The sequence below is a fragment of the Cydia pomonella genome, chromosome 17 (genome assembly GCF_033807575.1).
Source record: "Cydia pomonella isolate Wapato2018A chromosome 17, ilCydPomo1, whole genome shotgun sequence".
NCBI classification, from domain to species: Eukaryota; Metazoa; Arthropoda; class Insecta; order Lepidoptera; family Tortricidae; genus Cydia; species Cydia pomonella.
Genome location: NC_084719.1, coordinates 20,080,856 through 20,103,849, shown reverse-complemented (window position 1 = coordinate 20,103,849; position 22,994 = coordinate 20,080,856). Strand labels below are relative to the sequence as shown.

At 37.5% G+C, this 22,994-nt stretch overlaps 1 protein-coding gene across 1 annotated transcript in view; it reads left to right on the top strand.

The window, feature by feature from the left end:
* LOC133526805 (limbic system-associated membrane protein-like) overlaps positions 1–22,994 on the top strand; it is a 107,413-nt gene that overhangs the window by 66,853 nt on the left and 17,566 nt on the right. The window lies entirely within an intron of this gene.

Below are 22,994 nucleotides of genomic sequence, written 5' to 3'. Positions count from 1 at the left end.
GGGTAACCGGTTAACCGGTTAACCGGTTAGCATTCCCTAAGCGTAGAACTGTCAACCGAGAAAAATTGTCGTCTTGGCATTTGTCCGCAAGACAGCGGGTTATCGCGCGGGTTTTATGCTACCTATTAAAGCTAAAGCTCTATGTCGCGGCGTTTTCTCGCCTGTCGACTGTCGCGCCTATCATATGCAAGCCGTGCACCAAACGTAAATTATCCAACACATATACAAGAATACCTACTTAAGCAGATCGTAATACCAGGCTTTCAACTACATGTCTCCGCAGAGTTCTTGAATTCTTCCGACACATAGCCAGGAAGACTGGAGGCAACCTGGAAGAACTTATGGTAACTGGTTCGTTGGAAACAAAGGGAAAAATCGGCCGCAGTCTAACGCGATCATCTGACCAGCATGGTTGCATTTTTATCACCTGTCACTATGCCTCTCACTTTCACACTTACATACTTGTTAGAACGTGACAGGCATGCAACCGTGCTTAGCCTGATGTTAGAAAATTGCTATACATCAAGGTCCACGATGCCTTCGCAAGAGGTCGGAAGCTCTGGAAATCTGCCATCCGGAGTCATGTGATCTATGTGAGGAGTTCACGACCCTTAGCACTGAGAAGACCGAAACGAGGAAGGAGGGTATATAAGTACAAATCAAAATCGGCCTCACGGGCAGAGTAAAATTAAGTATTACTCAAGCTAGAATGGTCTGGGTCCAGGTTGAGACGTTCGCCATTTCCTTTCCTATAGAAAGCATGGCGTGATCCCCATCATTTCATTTCATTTCATTTATTCCTTTATAAAACAATAGTTTTATACATCAAAAATTACACACATACATATTATATACATACATACATATAGTGTCACAGTATGTCACATTTAAACCTATTTATATCTATAATTAATTTACAAAACATATCAACAACAAAATATATTAAAATAAAATATTAGATATATAAAATGTTAGGTAGTTACAATTGTTATTAGAGTGAGTTTTTAGATGCGTAGTGTTTGTAGGTAAATTACATTATTTTTTTTCTTACTTATACTCATCCATTTTTTTTCTTACTTACACTTATCATAGAAAACGAAGTGTCGGACGCTTCGGACCGGACCCGGTTTCTAGTTTGAGTAATTTTTTAATGCTTCCTTTTATTTCCCTTTGAGGTACGAGTACAAAACCCTAAAAACATACACGGTTATTGATTTGGCATCAGATAAAAGAATAGATGCCCAAGACTGATACCGCGTCGGTTCAATTTATATTATCATACATGTGACATGCACAGTAGTATTTATTTATTTCGGCACAGTATCATAACATTCATAACTTAACTTAGTTGTCATAGTCGTTACTGACTTCGTAAGAGGAGAGTCTACTCGTATTTGTTGTGTCTATACATATAGTGTTCGATTATATATTGTAAAACTCCTAGTCCGAGCTGCACTTTTTAGTTGAAATTTGAAATAAAATACCTCCAAAGGAGTATTGCACTAATACAAAAAATACTTTGCAATTTTGATAACAAAAAATAAGACCTCCCTGGGAATCAAAATGCTTGTTGAGTGTATAGAATATAAAATGATCTATGACGCGTACACGGCAATGAAGCAGACGATTTTTTGTAGCTTCTTACTCTATGGTAGCAAACAACCGTACATACGATCCATCTGATTACGAGCGGCTGTCGCAACTCTAGTAGTGATGATGCTGATGTTTAATGGTGACGTTTGGATTGCGATCGCAGCTGCATAACTGTTGTTGTCACTATCGATTTCCTTGAAAAAATGAGTGACGGATTGATTGTTCTAATCTCAGTAATAATAATAAGATAAATAAATTCATTTATTTCGACCAACTTGGTATCATATTACATAAACTAGTATTAATATACTAACTTGTATTGTTGTTTGTAGTGGCGTTTGTGTACAAACAAACGCTACTACAAACAAACGCACTCATTTCATGAATACAACACAAATCACATCAACGTCACCCTAAATGTTGGCTTTCTTACTGTTCTAAAGTTAACCGATTGTACTGTGTCGTCTGCGACATCGTTAAGCAATATCAAGGTCGTATATAAATATCGTTGAACCGGTATATGCCTAGCAACGAGCAACCGATCTGAATCATGCTTACAGAAGGGTCAATAGTACCGCAAGAGTACACATATCGAAAAAAAGCATAAGGTATTAAGTCATAAGTCATAAGTCATAAGTAATTTATTAGTAAAACCAATTTACACGTTACAATCGACGCATATCAATATTAATATTCTTTAATGTTTTATATAAATATATTGAGACTTGGCCATCGCACTAAATAATTGAATTTACATGTGTTTTCAGGCGATTGAATTTACACGTGTTTTCAGGCGATGGCCAAGTCTCAATATATTTATATAAAACATTAAAGAATTTTAATATTGATATGCGTCACTATAAGATGCTGTTAATTATTACGTAACAACTTAATGCTTCGAGTACGGAGATTCCAGACACAATTGATTTTCAATTGTTATGGACCACGATCGTGGTCTTAGAGACTGGACGTATTAAGACAGAAAGTCGCTTAAGTACAGACTGAATAAATTAATAACCGACTTGGTATTACATGGATCTCACAACTTTTTACCGCAGAACAACTGAGTTACGAGACTTGGTTTTTTTGACAAGTATTGTTTTTGATGGGATCTCATTTCTTTTTGTATTTTGTAGACAGTTCTACTTTTTTTCCTTTTCGGTACCTTCTACTTATTGTATATATGTATAAATAAAACATAAAACATCGTTACGAATAAAGCCAATATTGAAAAATTTAACTGAAGACTTGGCTGCATGGGCTTAATTTTCTTTGCGGTCTTTTCTAGATTTTTTAGTTTTTCCTTGATTCATACACCAAACACTACTTATATTCCAAATTTGAAGCTTCTAGGTCTGCTAGAAGTGCCTTAGAATTTTGATTATCGGTGAGTCAGTGAGTGACAAAATTAAGAAATTTGACCCGTTATAATTCTTAAAATACTGGTTGAAATTGAATGAAATTTGAAATATACCGTGTCTTTACAATGCCTGCATGGTTACTGAAAATTTCAGTCTTCTAGTTTTATCCACAACGAAGTTACAGGGGGTCGAAAATGGTCTGAATTGCTTCGAGAAAAGGATGGTACGGCCGTGCTTTTTTGCTCGACTTGGTGGGGGCACTGCCGTGCCCCCAGATATAGCATTATTGAAATGAATTTCTTTTTTTTAAATATGTGACTTTCCATCACAGAAGGGTCCTTATAAGGACATAAGGATAATAAGGACGTTTCCATCTGAAACTCCAACAGAAATTCTGATAGAAACGTCCTTATTGCAGATGAAGCATAAGGACCCTCTGATAGAATGCCACATATTTTATCGGCACAGTGCAAACAAACATTTTTTTTATATTCTTATTGTTTCATAAAATTATTGACTGGAATTTTATCACCAATTTTTTTCTGACATAATCTAAAAAGATTACTTGCATAAAAGAAAATTTATAAGAATAAGAAAAAGACGCTACATTTTGTTTAAAAAGACGATACAAAGCATTTCAGTTCCTGCAAAATAAATCAGTACAATAGACTGAAAATGACACCGCACACACACTATAATGGAAACATGTTGTCGTGTACACATACACATACGCTATAAACATGATAAGCTTATTTCAGATAAAAGGGTCGGTTGGGGTCCCTAAGTGAGGCATTCTTTGCCTATCACAGTATAATGGTCTTCTGTGTCTGAGATCTTTCAACGAGACCTTCAATTTGAATATTGATAGGGTGATACGCCTTGCGCGGTGGGCTACAATAATCAATGGGGTTTTTTTACGATCCTGACATAATGTTTGGTTCTTAAGGATAAAGTATTGTTAGTATCTTAAATATTATATTTCGTACAGTGAATATGTATGTATTTTAATATATGTATGTATATGTATTGTATTGTATTGTATTGTATTCGGGCGATTTTTCCGCAACTCGACGACTTGCGCCTATTTTGCGTGATATGTTGGGGGTGGGCTAGTCCTGCCAGCCCAGCTCCTCGAGGAATCCTATCAAACCTTTGATGTTGAGTAGGACCTCGGGGAGGTCTCTCGGAGATCCGAGATGTTTAGCCCTGTATGGAGTCACTCCGCTGCATTCCAGCACCACGTGAGAGGCTGTTTCTTCTGTCTCCATGCAACCTCGGCATAGGGGACTGTCTGTGACACCTGTTGTGAAAAGATGTTTGTTAAATAGTCCATGACCTGTTATGACACTGGTTACCATACTCAGTCGGACCTTCCCTAGTTGCAGGAGCGCCCTTGTGAGTTTTCCGTTGATGCCAGGCATGGCTTCTTTTGCCTGTCTGCATCCAGTCTGGTTCAGCCAGTGTTCTGTGTGTAGTTTCCCTGTACGTGCCAGCAGCATTGAGCGTACCTTGCTAAATGGTATCGGAAGAATCGGTTCCGGACCAATCGCCCCCGCATTCGATCCTTGCCTGGCAAGCTCGTCCGCAGCATCGTTACCTCGGGATCCACTGTGTCCCTTGATCCATTGTAGGGTGATCTTGTTATTATGACATACCTCCATTAGTCGTTCGTGGCATTCGTGTATAAGTTTGGATGTAACTACCTCTATATGGCTATTTAGAGCCATTAAGACTGCTCTACTGTCGGAGAGTATGCGGATGGAGGATCCTACTTCCTTCCTTGCAGTGATGGCAGCCGCCGCGTTTATGATGCCCATGCACTCAGCTTGGAATACCGAGTTATGGGCTCCTAGCGGAGTGGTGATTGACATGTTCAGGTCTTCTGAGAAGGTTCCAGAGCCCGATCCGCTGTCTGTTTTGGACCCATCAGTGAAGATTCTCAGCTCCCGGGGATTGAGTCCTTCCTGATTGTCGTCCTCATATAACTGTATTTTGTACCTTTTATCGAAGATAGCTTGTTTGTGAATCCGGTCCGTGCCTGACCTAAGCACTGGAAATTCGTCATACACCTTTTCCAGGCATTTTGTGTGAAGAGCTCCTGTGATGTTAGACCATATCTTGAGGGTTCGCAACCTTACCGCTGAGAGACTGGCCTCTTGTTGTATGTGTAGGTGCAGCGGTGGAAGGTTTAGCATGACCTCCATGGCTGCAGTCGGGGTAGACCTCGTGCAGCCAGTGGTGGCCGCGCATGCGAGCCTTTGAAGTCTTTGTAGTTTGTCTCGTACGTTGCCTAGGTTTGTTCTTGGCCACCAAACCAGAGCACCGTAACAGAGTAAGGGGCGGATTATTGTCTTATAGAGCCAGAGGGTAATTTTCGGGTTGAGTCCCCACCTCTTACCAATCATCCTTCTGCACTGCCAGAAGACAATTCCCGCCTTGTCTATCCGTTTGTTGATGTGGTTGTTCCAATTGAGTTTATTGTCGAGAGTTAGTCCTAAGTACTTAACTTCATCGGACAGCTGTAGCTCAGTTTGGAAAAGTGTTGGTCTGGTAAAGTTGCCAAGCGCCCTTTTATTGGTGAACATTACCATTTCTGTTTTGGTGGGGTTTACTGATAGGTCAAATTCTCTACACCAGCGTTCTACGATCCGGAGAGCTAACTGGGTGAGGTCGCATACTGTACTGGCGAATTTACCTGATATTAAAATTGCCAGATCGTCGGCGTAGCCTATTGTGTAGAAGTGTTCCTCGTTCAGTTTAGTTATAAGGTTGTTAACGACTAGGTTCCACAACAGAGGTGACAGGACTCCCCCTTGGGGGCATCCTCGCACTGCCGCTACGGCCTGCGGTTGACCTGCATACCTTATAGTCCTTTTGTTTAGCATGTTCATGATCCACTTTGTTAGTCCGGGTTCCGCACCGTGGCTATCCAAGGCGTTCCCTATACTGGTAAAGTGGGTCTTGTCAAAAGCGCCCTCGATGTCAATGAAAGTGCCGAGGCACAGTTCCTTGTCATGGATGGCTCTCTCAATGCGGCTTACAACCATGTGTAGAGCCGACTCTGTGGATTTACCTGAGCTGTACGCGTGCTGGTTGTTGTGCATCGGTATGTTCTTCAGCGTTCGATCCCTCAGATCTCTGTCACACAGTTTTTCCAGTGTTTTCAGTAGGAATGATGTGAGACTGATGGGCCTGAAGGATTTGGCAGCTGTGTAGTCATTCTTACCTGGTTTTGGTATGAAAATCACGTTCACTTCCCTCCATCTCCTGGGCACGTACCCCCAGGCTAGGCAGGCTGCCATGATGTCGGTCAGGATTTCCTGGATGAGTCCTAGACCCCACTGTAGGAGAGCAGGGAAGATCCCATCCGGACCAGCCGCCTTGTAGGGATGGAAGCTGTCTATGGCCCACCTGAGTTTCTCGGCGGTGACGATCCTGTGCGCCATTTGCCAGTTGTTGTCTGTTGTGCTGTATTCCTCGTCCTGCTGGCCTTCATCGGCGAGACTTACGCATCCTGGAAAATGGGTTTCCAGGAGGAGGCGCTGGGTCTCTGCAGGGGAGGATGTGTATGTGCCGTCGGGTTTCCGCAGTGAGCCCAGTTGTGATGTGGGCTTGTGCGCTAAGGTTTTCCTTACCCGGTTGGCGTGGTCTAGTGTTTCGATGCTGCTGCAGAAGTTCCTCCATGATAGGGATCTCCAATACCGCAGCCTTTTTTTGTACTTAGCCTTGGCTTCATAGTAGTTATCCCAGTCCACTTCGGCCGTTGTGTTCATGGCCCTGTTGAAGAGTCTCCTGGTTTTCCGCCGGAGTCTCTCCAGTTCTGGACCCCACCACTGGTGACCCGTTATGGCCGTCCTTGACGGTGGGTTTAAGGGGCACGCCTTGTGGTAGCTGTTTACTAGGGCATCAGTTAAGTTGTTTACCTGCTGTTCTATTTGAATCGGTTCCCGAAGGTCAACCCTCGGAGGAAGCAGGTCGAGGCTTTCACCCTTCTATATGTATATGTATTTATATATCTTTTTTATATTTGTATATGATAATTATATTGTTTAGTTTTGTGTTTATTCTGTGCTAGACTTCTTTTATTGCATCTGGAACACCTACTGACATAACATTTTTTTATTTTATTCCGCTACCTAAAGGTTGTCTGGAAGAGATCGCTTTTTAGCGATAAGACCGCCTGTTGTTTACCTCTTCTTTATGTGTTGTATTATTTGTACTGTTTCTGTATTGAGGTGTGCAATAAAGTATATTTGTATTGTATTGTATTGTATGAATTTTAAATGTATTTTTTTTAATGAAGTTTGTTGAAGACTGCGATCTCAGCGAAATGACTTACAATTTCGCAAAGCACATGTGACTGTTTGTGTTCTAAATAAATAAATAAATAAAAATTAGCACCCATCACGCGTGTCCTCATTAGCTCTATCATTTACAATATCGTGCCTTTATAGTATCCCGGTAAACTTTATAATAAGATTCCGATGAATATAAAAAACGCTCGCACCAAATTGGGATTTATATTGAAACTGAAGTCGTTTCTAATCCGGAAGGCCTATTATTCCGTAGCTGAATTCTTGGATGAATAGCCTATTAATGTATTAATTTTAATTATTCTTTATAATGACATATTTTGTATTTTTATTGTTGTATCTTCCTTTGTACTAATGTAATTATGTTTGACATCCATCTTGCACCTATGTACCTAATAAAAATGTAACACTGACAATGTATAATTAATACAAATAAACGAATACGAATACGAATAGTAAGTATTTTAGTAGCAATAAAGTGTTTGCTTTTGGCAATATTGTAAGTTATTAAAATCAAGCAACCAACATAATATGTGTATGGGGACTAACAGCCCATACAATATTGTTTATGTTTGACGTTAGCCAAACATATGTAATACTAATACATCGGGTATTATGTTCTCAGTTTGCAATAACATGAATACACAATTTTGCATGGAAAGACCAATACCTTAGGTAAGATGGGGTAAATGAAACACTGGGGCACGACAAACAGTGTAAGGATTTCCTACCAGTGTTAAGCGAGAAAAATAAATTTACTTAGCCCATATGAGCTTACATATTTATTACTGCTAGTTTTACTATTACGGGGATGTTGTCTAGAGAGATAAATCTTTAACCATATTCATAAACAATTAAAACGAGTCATTGTGTTTGATACTGTTATATACTAAACACCCCTATAATGGAACAGGCACCAGTAATGGGATGGTATAGACAAATCCTGTAAAACAAGTATTTACCATCAGTTTATAAACGTTGACAACATTCTACCATAAACAAGAGCCAAAGCTGCTTAAGTTTAATTTTTCATTGATATTTGTTAGTTTGAAAATTAATAACGCAAAAAACCATAGTTTTAATTTGTATTGAAACCAATTGCAGTAGCTTTTATTAAATATATAGAAATCATAGGGGACAAATTGCATATTTAACTTTTAAAGCATAAGGCGACAGAAATTTTGCAGATATCGGTGAAAAATCAAAAATATCCCAATTTTTCCCTTAAATGATTGCTGCTATTAACATATCTCAACGCCTGCCATATTTTTTATTTCTTTTCATTTGGACTGACTCTTAATAAAAGTTTATTTTTGCTATGATATGAACAAAAGGTTCATCATTCACAAAACACACTCTATATCAATTTTGAACGGACAAATATTCCAAAAATTGATTAAATGAATTTTAACTACCGTGAATACTGCGAATATTTTTTGTATAAAGATTAAATGCAGTCTGTTATTCACTGTTATCCATAAAAATATTAATTCTTGGAAATTTACTATTGGTTGTTTTCATATAAATCAAGCAAATATTCCTTATTTTAGCTGTAAATATTCCCACAAAACCCAGAAAATTCAAAAAAAAAAAACAGTCACAATGAGGAAGTTTAAAGAATTTATAGTAGGTAGATAGATATTATAAGTAGGTAGATATTATATATCCTACTTATAATGCTCGAGTACCTTTTTTACGAGTTAAAAAACGAAATTGCTTAATATAAGACTTACACAATTTGACTAGGCACCTAATACTTTGGAAAACTTTATTGAATAAAAATACAACAACTAATTATATTGGTAGCCTCCAAGAAAAAAACACAAACTAGCAAATAACCAAGTCCACACATAGCACACGAGGCAAATGGCCCATGCTCGCACGGTAACGTCGGTCGTTTACAGGGAGCTTGGCTGCCAGCTACCACGCGAGGCAAGCCCACGCCCATTTTCTCGGTTGCGGATTCAAGATGGCGGCATATAATCAGCTGGTACTTATATCCAGCTATTTTTAGTGATACAAAAAAGGGAAGAATCGTTTATTCGTAAATAAAAAACGGATTATGTTTTTCAATAATTATGTGAAAGAAAAGGATCCGGTTATATACATATTGTAGGTTGCAAATCAAATTCGCAACCAGCATAATTATCTTACAGCTAAGAATAAAAAAATCGATATAAAGCGATGTCAGTTTGCCGTCACTGATCTTTATTTAGTCCAGCGGCGGTATCATGGTCGCATTTTTATCACTTGTCATGTCATGCGTCACTTTCCCACTTACATACTTGTTAGAACGTGACAGGTATGGTGACAAATAACCATGGTATGATCTGTCACCATGCTTGATAAAGATCCGATTGATAAAGAGCCTGTAGGGCTAAGATGGTAGGTTCTTTATCATTTGTCACCATGCCTGTCACGTTCTAACAAGTATGTAAGTGCGAAAGTGACAGGCATACTGGCAAAGTGATAAAAATGGTACCATGCTGCTGTTTTGGAAGCTTGAAGCAAACGCTCTGGGGCCGTACTTAAGTCTGAATAGGTACTGCTTGTATTGAAACATTTAGTGCGATTGCTGAACCTCAAACGTAAACAAAAAGTCGTTTCTTAAAATGTTGTTCCAGTGTCGTAGTTCAATTGTAATGCAAATAATGAGCGCTGGCGTTTTTACAAAAGTTTTTCGAGAAACATGACATCTCAAGCAATGAAGACCGTGAGAGAGACTAGACCTTTATTTTTGACTAAGTAGTATTTAGAACTTAAACACCTTTTTTATTATAAACATAATGCAAATACATGCATGTTATAAGTAATCTTTAAAATGAAAAATCTTTATCCTTATTACGGTGTGAAGGATGAATGATGGTTCAATAAAATTGCCCATCAACTTATTGCCTCAATACGTGTCATAGTGGTATACAATTGATGAGATCTGTTGTCTTTAGTAAACAGTGGACTGAAGTTAATATAAATAAATACAAAAGAAAGTCACCCAAATAAATTCCAGTTGATACTTAATCCGCCGTACCTGGATTGAGGCCAAAACAAACCACTTTATCCCAGCGTTCCCCCTTCTTATTCACCCCAGTTTATTTTTACACCCAGGGAAAATCCTTAACGCGAACTTCCACAAAAAAGTACGATAAATTTTGTATGTACATAATTTTCTTCCGCTCCAAATAAGGTGAGCTGAACGAAATAAGGTCTAACCAGAGTATGTTTGCGATACAAACGCTTATTGCAGGCGAAGTTAACAAGATCATCGGATTGTTGGTTGTAAATCACGGGCAGAAGGCCGCATTGAATATTGATGATGCATCTATTCGTGGAAGCCATTTTTTGCCATTCCATGGCGGTTGGTGGTTAGATGATCATGTTCACTGATTCCTTAATTCGCACGTGCACTGATGTTTTTATTTAGGGGTTTATAACAGGTAACTGCCGGTTTTCTTACGAAATGTCGGTAATATCCCTACTGACGGCCCGATTCGAAGAATGATTAAGACACGTTTAATATCTTGGAAAGATCTTTTAAAGATCAGTAACTAAACGACATGTCAAAATTGACGTTTATTTTGATGCCGCTGTGATCCCAATAAGATCTATCTACGATATTTGTAACGTCAAAGTGACATCGGTTGCCCGAATGGAGCTGCTTCTGTCAATTATACGTCATACAAACGATATCTAAATGAGAACTTATCTAAACCAGAACTTATCGTTATCGTGTTTCTTCGAATCGGGCCGTAATATTATAAATGCTAAAGACAATCGGTCTCTCTGTTTCTTCACGCTTAAACCCCTGTACAGATTTAAATGAAAAGAATGGAGATAATTTGACTAGTATAAATATTTATAAATACTTAAATACATAGAAAACACCCATGACTCAAGAACAAATTCGTGCTCATCACACGAATAAATGCCTTTAACAGGATATGAATCCGGATCCATGATTTATTGGCAGGGTCACTACCCACTAGGCCAGACCGGTCGTCTGTTTGAGCTTAGTGAGTTAAGTTTGAGACTCGGGTAAGGACATTGGATAGGTTATGTCAATATTACGAGTAGACAGTGAATCATAAATGAGACACAGAAAAAGTTGTCCAACGCAAAAGTATCCCACGGATCCTTGATAGATTTATGTTAAGAAATAAATTCAAGTTACTTTGATAATGTAGCGCTAATTAAAATATAAGTCATATAAAGGTGATCATAATCCGCTTGAATTTAAACCGAATTGAATTGGTGTCGCTGAATGTAGGCTTGGATTTTGTGAGGCTCAAATTAATTTATTTATTCCAGCGAGCTGATGAAGTTTACACCGACCGCGAGTATTATGGGTTGTTTTATTGATTATAAATTCTGTTTTTAGTAAGGTAAGAAAATATACATTCATTCGGGACGGACACGAAACGTGTAAGAACATATACGAGGTGGCCAAAAAATATGTGCATTCCCGTTGCCAGGGAGGTTTTGGGACCATACATTTTAGCTTTTTCTATGGGAGGGTAAAAAAAAATCGCGATTTCTGGGTTGGTCCCATAGTAAAAGTTGCTCAGTATAAGCCCAAAACCTCCCTGACAACGGGAATGCACATATTTTTGGCCACCTTGTATACAGACAACAAAAAGCAGAACAAAGAACAACATTAAGTGTTCATCACGAAACGGACCCAACACAGCATTATACAAAAATAGAATCATTTTAAAACAGCAATGCAGCTTTTTAAAAATGTTTCTACATTTGTAAAATAATGTAAATATAGTTTAAAACGTGTACTTAGAGTACCTACCTTGACGATCTCATTATGTGTGCATATTTTTGTGTGTATTGATAAAAATTGTGTACCTACTGCTGTTGAGAAATAAATATATCTGAATCTGAATATATGAAACCAGCTATAGAAGCCGATTTTTTATTTCAAGCGCTCGATTTCGTGTGGCTTCTTTCAATATTAACTCCACTACTAAGCATTTAAATTCTACTAATATCATGGAAAATGATTGGTCCACTAGATTCCCAATGTCTATTACTAGTTTTTTTTAAATAGCATTTCGAAGTTTTCCACAGATTTTCGAGTGACGAAATCGACCGCTCGAGATTCAAAAATCGGTCCCCAGTCTTCCACTTCACTATACAGTCTTAGCTTCATTGGTGATTGGCAGGTAGTTCTTAGTTGGCCTGAATTATAGTGATTGACTTTTGTTAACTTTTACTAACAAAATAAAACATATTGAAACGCATTGAATTTACGAAATGATCCCAAGTCGATTAAGTAGTCTCTAGAACGATGCCTTTTGGGGTAAATTAGATAAACGCATTTATCCTTCCTGATTCGCTGGCGAACAATAGGCTATCCTACCCTCTTTGTATTCAGAAACAGAAAATCAATACCAATTCAGGAGGCCAATTCGAACTTACAAACTGATGTAAGTCCGCCTGTTGTTACCTACCAATGTGTATATGTTATCAATTTCTGTATCTGTTTTTTATGTAGTGTGCAATAAAGAATTTTATTATTATTATTATTATTAATTTTGATCTTATTTAAACTTTCACGATTTTTACTCGTTATTATATACTAAAACGGGACTTAATCCCGTATAATTGAGGTTTTAAATTTACCTGCCACGTTTTAAAGTTGGCGTTGTCGCCGTGGTCTCGAAGAAGACTGGCTAAAGTTGACATCAACTAATTCAAAATACGCGCTTAACGCCTACTAAATATCTATATTTTGATCTTATTTTTATCGTCCGTGCATGAATCCTGCTCAGAATACTAACAAAATTGGTGCAAGCCAGCTACACTGCACACTGTATACAGGAGCAAATACCTAGGGACTCCGTCCACACTAAACGAGGCGGTTAGCAACCTGAAAACATTGCTGGGCTTCATGGAGGAGCTGGGGTGGTTAGAGTAGCGCTACCTCGTTCCACGTAAAATAGGCATAAAACAATGGTTGTCGACATGCGGAAATTGCCCAGAAGTACTAATTAAGTAGCAATATTATTCTTGATAATGCTGACGCCATCATTGATGCTTATTTTTACGTACGTTTCTCTTCATCTCACTATTTATGTATGAGGTGGTTTATTTTTATCCTATCAAACAAAGTTGATCCAATTTTGTAGCGGGTACTGTTGTATCAAAATAAAACATTCGGCCCGATTCGAAAAATGAGATACGATAACGATAAGTTCTAGTTTAGATAAGTTCTCATTTAGATATCGTTTATACGTAGTATAATTGACAGAAGTAGCTCGATTTGGGCACTTTGACGTTAGAAATATCGTAGTTAGATCTTATTGGGATCACAGCGGAATCGAAATAAACGTCAATTTTGACATGTCGTTTAGTTATCGACATTTTAAAGATCTTTCTAAGATCTTAAACGTGTCTTAATCATTTTTCGAATTGAGCCGATTATATATTTTGAAACCCTCCTCATAATACCGTTGAAACTGTTGAAAGTTATTTTTATTAAAATTGTCGCTAATTATAGAATGACGAGTATTCCAAGAGACAAGGCGTATAATACGCCAACCATTATTATAGAGGTTAATCTATTAGCCATTCAATTATATGAGTTGAATAATTATTTTACCGTTATATTACATCGGTGAGATTTGGTAAGGGACCGAAACAGTAATATTAATAGTCTATCAATCATTGTTCCGATAGTCGTGTCAGCGAACGGTCTAATAGCGAAGAGTCTCGACCAACACCTAGAGAGACTCTCGCTGGGTGGCTGTATCAAGGGTCAGATGCAGAAGATTAGACGGTAATCTTGGACACGGCGCGTATATTGCGTCGGTTCCTCTCTCTCCGCGGCCCTGACCACCGGCAGCTCGGGCCCTGCATCGCTGCTGGTGGCACTCTAGGTTAGTTTTTTCGCAATGTATTCATATTTTGTATTCTTATGTATATGTTTTTATATTTTTACATACATGTTGCAAAAAACCTTACCAGTGATAAGAGATAAATAAGGAGAATAATAGTATATAAAATGGTAATACTACCTGTCATTATAGTTACCGATGTTATATTTTGTATTTCTAAATGCGTAGTAATGATTATTATTGATTTTACTTGATGTAATTCAATTATAGTAATGTTTCATAATAACTTAATTGGACAAGTCCATTTCAAGCTGGCACGTGGTTGAAAGTAGGTGTACGAAGTTGGGCCTATTATTAACTCTTCTTCTTCTTCCTCGCGTTGTCCCGGCATTTTGTCACGGCTGATGGGAGCCTGGGGTCCGCTTGATAACTAATCCCAAGATTTGGCGTAGGCACTAATTTTTACGAAAGCGACTGCCATCTGCCCTTCCAACCCAGAGGGTAAACTAGGCCTTGTTGGGATTAGTCCGGTTTCCTCACGATGTTTTCCTTCACCGAAAAGCGGCTGGTAAATATCAAATGATATTTCGTACATAAGTTCCGAAAAACTCATTGGTACGAGCCGGGGCTTGAACCCGCGACCTCCGGATTGCAAGTCGCACGCTCTTACCGCTAGGCCACCAGCGCTTATTGGGCCTATTATTAACTAGCTGTCGAATTTAATACTTTCGTTAGATTTGGATAAAATTTGGCTGGTTTTAAGAACTGTTCATTTTCGTGGGATAGTTACTGAACATCAAATTGTTCCAAAAAATAATGTTTTTTCACATCATGAAAATATCATACGTTTTAGAGAAAGTTTTCTTAGAATAGAAAATCTATCTATCCACCAAATTTGATCGAAATCGAACGCAAAAACAAATTCGCGACAAAATAAAATCGACATTTCCAATAGGTAAAATTAATATATTTCAAATTAAAATTCAGTTAGCATTTTAAGTATCTATTTATATATAAGAAATAGCTCGTTAGTATGGAGATACGTACGCATCTTTATACTAGCGAGCGAATTCTCATGCATATAAGTTTTTGGCAAAATTTTCATTTTTGGTACTTTTATCGCTGATTGCCTTCCACAGGCAATTAATACTCATCGAGACAATTCTAAAAACCCCAAACACAATTAGGTTGCGTTGTTTTATCACAGAGTTCCTGTGTCTACTTCCTGTCTCCATCATCAGATCAGCTCGATGGTACCATAATATTGCATTGTCACCCGACTTACATATGTATACAAATTTTCAGCTTCATTGGAAACCGGAAAGTGGGTCAAATTTACAGACAACGGGACAGGTGAAACTAAATAAAAGCTTGTCAATAAAAATGCGGTTCGATGCCAATAGACGTGATTCCAATGTATTATTGACAGCAAGAGTAAAAAGTCTCAATTACACTTACTGAGGCATCGCTTGGCGTAATATAGCTCTTACTTACATAGGTAACTACAGTTTTTAGGGTTTCGTGCCCAAAGGGTAAAACGAGACCCTATTACTAAGACCCCGCTGTTCGTCCGTCCGTCCGTCACCAGGCTGTATCTCATGAACCGTGATAATTGGACGGCTGAAATTTTCACAGATGATGTATTTCAATATTTGCAACCAAAGTAGATTACAGTAGACAAATGTAACTTAATTCTAGGTACATACATATCTACTAGGACCCGGATAGGGCTTAGCGAAATACAGAATATTCCTAATCTAGATTTCATACATACATCATTCATTTATAATTTTAGGTAAACTAAAATTATTCGTTAAAACTCAAATAAATCAAAATGAATGACGCACAATTCACTACAATTACGGTAATAATAATGGTAAAGATATGTATCTGTTGCCGCTATAACAACAAATACTAAAAATCAGAATAAAGTACATATTTAAGGCGCCTTCTATACAACAAACATATTTTTTTGCCGTTTTTATAGATAATGGTACGGAACCCTTCGTGCGCGAGTCCGACTCACACTTAGCCGGTTTTTAAGTTAAATCAGTAACCGTTTTGCAAACTACAAAATCCACTTTGATCTCAAAAAATCCTCATAAATTTTTCGTATGTCAGCGTATAGTAGTAAATTTGTAGTCTTTCAAGTTATTTCTTTACGTATATTGAATAAAGGGCGCGGGAGACAGCAATGCGCTCCGATATTGACATGAATGCGACATAAACACTGCGACGGCCGCTCCAGATCCGAAGAAAAGCTTACACGGACCACTTCTCGAAAGCTTTATTTCTATTGTCATTGCAAAGCAAAAGAGACCTTAAAACCAGGCATTTTAGGTCTAGTTCTTAGTGAACAAAGTAAGAGTAGCGCTTTTGATAGATCATTGTGTGCCAAGTGCAAACAAACGAGTCTTGTTATTAACTAACGTTCTTGAGCGAAATTACCTAAATACTAAGCTTTTGGATTGTTAGATTTTAGTACATATTATATTTTATTAAACGTTAATAATCGTTTAATTAATTTATTACATTACGTTGTCTATTAATGAATTACGTGAGGGCTAACGAAATTTGTAATTGTATCTATTGTAATCGAAATTTTCATTAGGCACTATATTAGACTGCCTGACTGAAATGTTTAGTGGATATTATTTAATATTACCCTTTTTACATTAAACAGGTATGTTAAAACACTGATATACATTTTCACAATTTTTGCACATTATTAAATTATGGTAACGGGACCATTGACTTATAAATCTAAGGGCCTTACGGACAATAAGAATGGGGCCAGTGCACACGAATTATAGCCATCGGGCAGTCTAACGCCGCAACGCGATTGGTCGTAACTAGTTGCGTTAAGGTGACAGTCCATTTCCAACTGCAGCTGCACTACCGTTGCGACATTACTGGTGCGACATTACTGCAGCGGCCGACTGCTGCTGCTTGCGGCGTGCAGTCGCGGCAGCGTTCGTCAGTTGACTGTCAATGTCAATGAGTTATGAATAATGTCACTGTCAGACGTATAAGTAAAATTACTAATTTACTTATTTGTATATTTTACAAGAAGAAGTAAGTGACGATAATGCTACATTGTATACGAAAATGAAAAACAGATTTGCCTTTCTACAAGAATCACAGTCAGTCTAAGGCAGTTACGCAATATTATTAAAAACCAGATATTGAAATGTGATCGTTTGTATGCCGATTAAATAAATAGCAATTTAACTTCAAATTGAAGAAATACAACCAAATTGCTCGAATGAAATTAATGCAGAGGAGCAAATATTTCTTAACTTAAGGTAAGTTAACATTTTGAAATTATCTTCCCCATCCTCTTGACTAAATGCGTGACCACCGCGCACACAGCAACCCGACTTGAGCGGGACTCATGTTACTCGTGATGGATACGGTGTACGCTGGTTTACAAAGAGATTCGTGTGTTTCGGAGATGGCAATGCGACACGTAAGAATAAATTCTCCAATGTAGACGTTCAGTGTTAGTAAAATATTACACATTTATATATCTTTCCGAGTTTTCATATTAAGCCAATTTTACATTCTTTAGGTACCTAACAGTGAAAAATAAATGAATAAATTGCTTTGTAAGAGCTATAATTGCGCAATTTACACTTAATATGGTCCAGTGTCCTATTTCAAACTGAAGCACAAATTTAAATCTTATAATGGCTCTTGTGTTGCAGGTGTCCATGGGCGACGGCACTCGTGGTCGGGGCAGATACAGTGTATGACTAGACCTTATAAAACTTGACGGGCGAGACAAGAAATCCTTTATGAAGAAAGCTATTTACGTCAGCCAAGGGGCTGATAGAAAGAATTTTGAATAAATTAATTGGAATAATACATATTTTCCTCGTGTTGAAGTGATGAAAAAATTTCGTGTAGCACTCTGTAGCAAAGTTTATTTAAGTCTCATTCCTTGAATCCCCGTAACTGTCAATACAATTTTACTTTTAAAACCGTTGTCACTTCTCTCGTGGTTCAATTTCGTAATCTTTCTTATGATTGAGTATCCATATACTACCATGTGTTAAACAACAACTTTGCCATTTATAATACATGGTAATATAACTTACTGATTGCTTCTATTAGCTCAGGAATGGCTTTGCTATGACAAAGTGAAAAAGTGTCACCATAAACGAGTTAAACGATATTATACGCCGTGGGCTGGTAAAACTTGATAATTTTTAAATTTGTATTCTTAATCGCATTTAGAGACCAAAATATCATACAAAGTTTTCTGAAATCGGTCTTCTTTTAGAGAAAACGCCTTTTTGGCTGGGGCGCTGTCTCTATGTGACTTGGTTTAGTTAGACATACCTTCTGACAAACATTACTGAACTAAAAAGAACACTCGCAATTTTGATCTATAGATGAATTAAGAAAACTTTACTTCTTCGTTGTGATGTTTTTTTTTTTCGCCAAGATGTAAAAAGAAATAACGTGTTGTGTGCAGAAATTTTCTTTTTTATCGGCTAAAAGAAAATAAAGAACATTTTTTTGCCGAATTTGACTAAACATTTTTTTGCTCCTCAGGAATGCGTGCTTAAAATCTGCCAGGTTTTACCAACCCACGATGTATATAATATGATATTACGACACTTTCACATTTTATCATGCCAAATTCACTGTGCCACGGTATGGTCAGCGAGCATTCAGTAATTAATCCTGTTAAATGCGAGAATCACTTAAACTTTTTTTCGGTCGGTGGCAAACAAGTATACGCGCCGCCTGGTGGCAAGCAGTCACCGTAGCCTAAGCACGCCTCCAACTCCAGAAGTGATACATGCGTGTTGCCGACCCTTTAAAAGCCTGTACACTTCTTTTTTGAAGAACCCATACAGTTGACCCTCATAAAAACCTCGGCAGGGAGCTCAAACTACAGTCGGAGCGCCCGGGGGAGGAAATTCCTCAAAAGCCACACAATGCGCGACCATTGTGGCCAATAAAAAAAATTGATCTACTATGGTTTCGTAGTATCCTAACACAAATACAGAAGATACAGAGTAAGCTATTTCATTCGAAACATTTTCTACTTTAATTCCGAAATCTATGGATAAGTCAGAGAAAAAGAGGAGAGAGAGAAAATTGCATACGACCACCCCGTTCAGTCTTAGAATCATCAAAGTAATATTATATTGTTACATTTGTATGCTGTGTGTACATGATTGTATGATGAACAGTTATTATACCTACATCGATCTTTTTCTAACATATAAGTGCGTCCTGTAATTTAGTAGTACATAGTAGAAGTAAAACTCTTAATTGTACAAAAATGAAAACAAAACAGGAAAAAAACACTCATCATTAGTACAAATGCGAACTAGTTTTCCAGTTTTTTCACTATCAGTCACGTAAATAATGTATATATATACATACATACATAGCTCCTATCTACTTATTGCCTACCATGAAAATCTTAATTTGATAATCGTATATTTGCCTCTCTATCGCTCTTGCCCTTTCGAGCTTATAGCTGTCCTCGGAAAAGTACGAAAAAATGAAAGCACAGTTTATTTAATGAATTGATCAGGAAACATTAAAAAAAAACAATAAGAGCCACGCCAGGATACAGAGGGCCTACCGCGAAACACAGAAACTATCGGGGTTGTTTATCCGTGGGTGTAATAAACTCCTTAGAATGTAGTGGTTATATCCTCTTTGCTTAGAGCTACTAATATCTGTGACCAAAGACATTTTTGTACAGGTGAAAGATTTGACGTGCGGCACGCAGCTGCAGTTGCGCTCCAAACACTAAAAATCGCCATGCTACGTGCAGTCGGTCTTGTCATCATTTTACTATGGAATTTGACAATAACACCGACGCATTCAGGCCGCTGCAGTACTGTCGGAGCAGTAGTGCAGCTGCGGTCGGAAATACGTTAAAATTACCATATTACGTGCAGTCGGTATTGTCATTGATTTTACTATGGAAATTGACAATAACACCAACGCGTTCAAGCCGCTGCAGTAATGTCGGAGCAGTAGTGCAGCTGCGGTCAGAAATGGACTGTCACCTTTAGACTGCACGATTGGCTCGAATTCGAGAGTGACACCACTGAACTATCGCCATTCTTAGTGCCCGTAAGGCCCGTCCTTATATATATGTCAATGAACGGGACTTAATCGCGTGTTAAATTTTAAATTTACCTCAAACGTTTCGAGGACGGCGTTGTCCCCGTGGTCTCGGAGAAGACTGGCTAAAGTGGACATCAACATCTTCTAGTCACGCCAGTTTTTCGAACTAGCCGCATTTGGTCTTGTTTATTGAAAACTTAATATTTCCTCTTTAGATAGAGATGTTGACTAACACTACGGAGAATAATTATATCAAACAGACAGTGACGTCACTCGGCCGTAATGTCATATTACCTGCTCTTTGTTGTAGTCTTTACTATGTAATTTATCGTGTCAGCCGTTACTTTCTTGCAACATGTGGAGCTTTGCTTTTATATTTTGTTTTTACTCGTATCCTTAATTCTTATTCAAGTCATAAGTTCTTGACTGATAATAAAAAAGCTATTGGTACAGATCCCTTATTAATCATATATATATGGGTTAAAATCTTATGTAATGCAGAATTGCTTACAATATAATTGACTTAATTTGCGGTCTCAGGTTTGCATAATTATATATACCTAATATTCGGAAAAATGTTATTAAAATACATGAAAAAAAAACTGTTCAAGGTGATTTTGATCCCTATTTATTTATTTTTCTTTTTCACATGATTGAACCTTTCATAAAACAAAAGCTGAATCTTTTTTTCATACATAATTTATGTGTATTAGACTGCCAAAAATGCGACTGTACGTGTTTTACCAAAACTACTAGTTGGATGGCAATCAAAAATTTGCGTGTCACTGAAAATTACCCTAAGTTTGAAGGGTATTAGCTGAAGTATAGACATGTCGGAGAACTAAATGCTGGTGATAAAATAACGTACTTATAAAGTAAGTTCATACAAACAAACAATTGTACCTATTTTATTAATGGGACACTGATTTTTACTCCCTTTTGTACGGTATAATTTTTGACAATCCAGCCGCGTATTCGAGTCTAACGACAATCCCAAAGTAAAGAAGTAGTTAATAAAGACGCGATCTAAATTTAAAACTTATTATATCACGTTTTAATCACTACAAAACAAGCTTTCAAATCATGGCAAATGTTTCCTATTAATAAAAGCTTGTTATTACATTCTGCAGTCTAAACATTTGTGACAGAACTTATGACCTAACTAAGTACAAAAATCAACTAGCCGGTCTGCCTAGCTTAGTGCTAAAATTACAGATTGACAGATTGTGTACTAGATTGGTCAATGAAACTAAGATTTTAGTAACTTGGAATGTGTTTCAACGATATTTGAACAACGCTTTTACGCATTGTATTTTTTTTATTTTATATAACGGTACTTAATCGCGTAGGTATAATTAAGTTTTAACATTTTCCATTTATCATCCAAAATTGTCTAACATATCGAGGATGGCATTCGCAATTCTTTTAGATTCGTGAAATTTTGAAATACGGAAACCAACATGTTACTTAGTAGTACTACTTTCTGAACAGCGGTTGTGGCATGGTCATATTTTTATCGCTTGCATGTCACCATGCCTGTCACTTTCTAACAAGTATGTAAGTGCGAAAGTAACAGGTAAAGTGGCCGGTGATAAAAATCCATCCATGCTACCACCGCAGCTTCTTTCTTTCCAATCACCACTTGGCCTGATTTGAACAATGCTTATATTAAGAAGTCACAGCGGTACAATACGGATCTGCCAGTGTCAAAACAAACGTCACTTTTGACACTAACACATATCGTACCGATGTAACTTCTTAAGCATTGTTCGAAACGGACCGACTGTCAAAAGGAATATCATTACAAAAATAGGCCAATTAGAACGTGCACCTAACATTAAACAGAGATATTTGAATCATATTGGTATCATATCAGTTAGCTGTCATTCGCGCATTCATTTCGTCTGACTTGTCCGTGCATGTACTCGTATTAGTGCGAGCGAGACAGGTTACTGATATGATTCCAATATGAATCAAATATCGGTTTGATGTTGGTTGGAGCTACATAAACTAATTACAGGACTAGATATACCTGATCCTATTACTCGTACAAGTACAAAATTTTAGAGCAATCTAGCTACTCGTTTTTATAATGAGAGAGTCACTGCGTTTGTACAGGGAACCTGAAGTATTTGTTACACTGTTCACAAATACAAAATATAAGATACTTTGTAATGCCGGAAATTGCTTTATTTATGAACATTTCGTATTAACTGGCTCAGTAAAAGGGGCGTTTGAAGAACATTGTGGCCGAGTTATATTCCAGTTTTGAAGTTAAATTGCGGACAAAAGCTGAATGAATGTGACACTTTAGAACATTAATATTGCTAAAAGGTAGTTTAAAAGAGTTTTTAATTCAAGCTATACGTTCGAAAAATTTGTAGTAATACCGGATACTAGATTTCCCAATAAAAAGTTATCAACTGATTGCGCTTTACGATTTTGATTAATCGAATAGTAGGTAGGTAGGTTGCGCATATGTGTAACCAAATAGAAAGTTTGAGTGAGTTTCGATCATCATACTTGTGACGTCTTGACTTCGTTGTATGACAAGGTGCTAAATAAAATACAGATTATGATCGTGTGCTTGCGGTCAGCCATCTCCACGCCATGACACTTCCTAACGGAGTGTTGACTTGCAGGTAGTTGGCAAATACACATTTATTGTGTAAACGTCACAATACTTTATATTATCATACTACAGTACAGTTGTTGCGACTGCAACTTAATATTATATAAAAATCAATGCAGTAGCTAAACGCAGCCGTCGGGCTCGGCTAGCA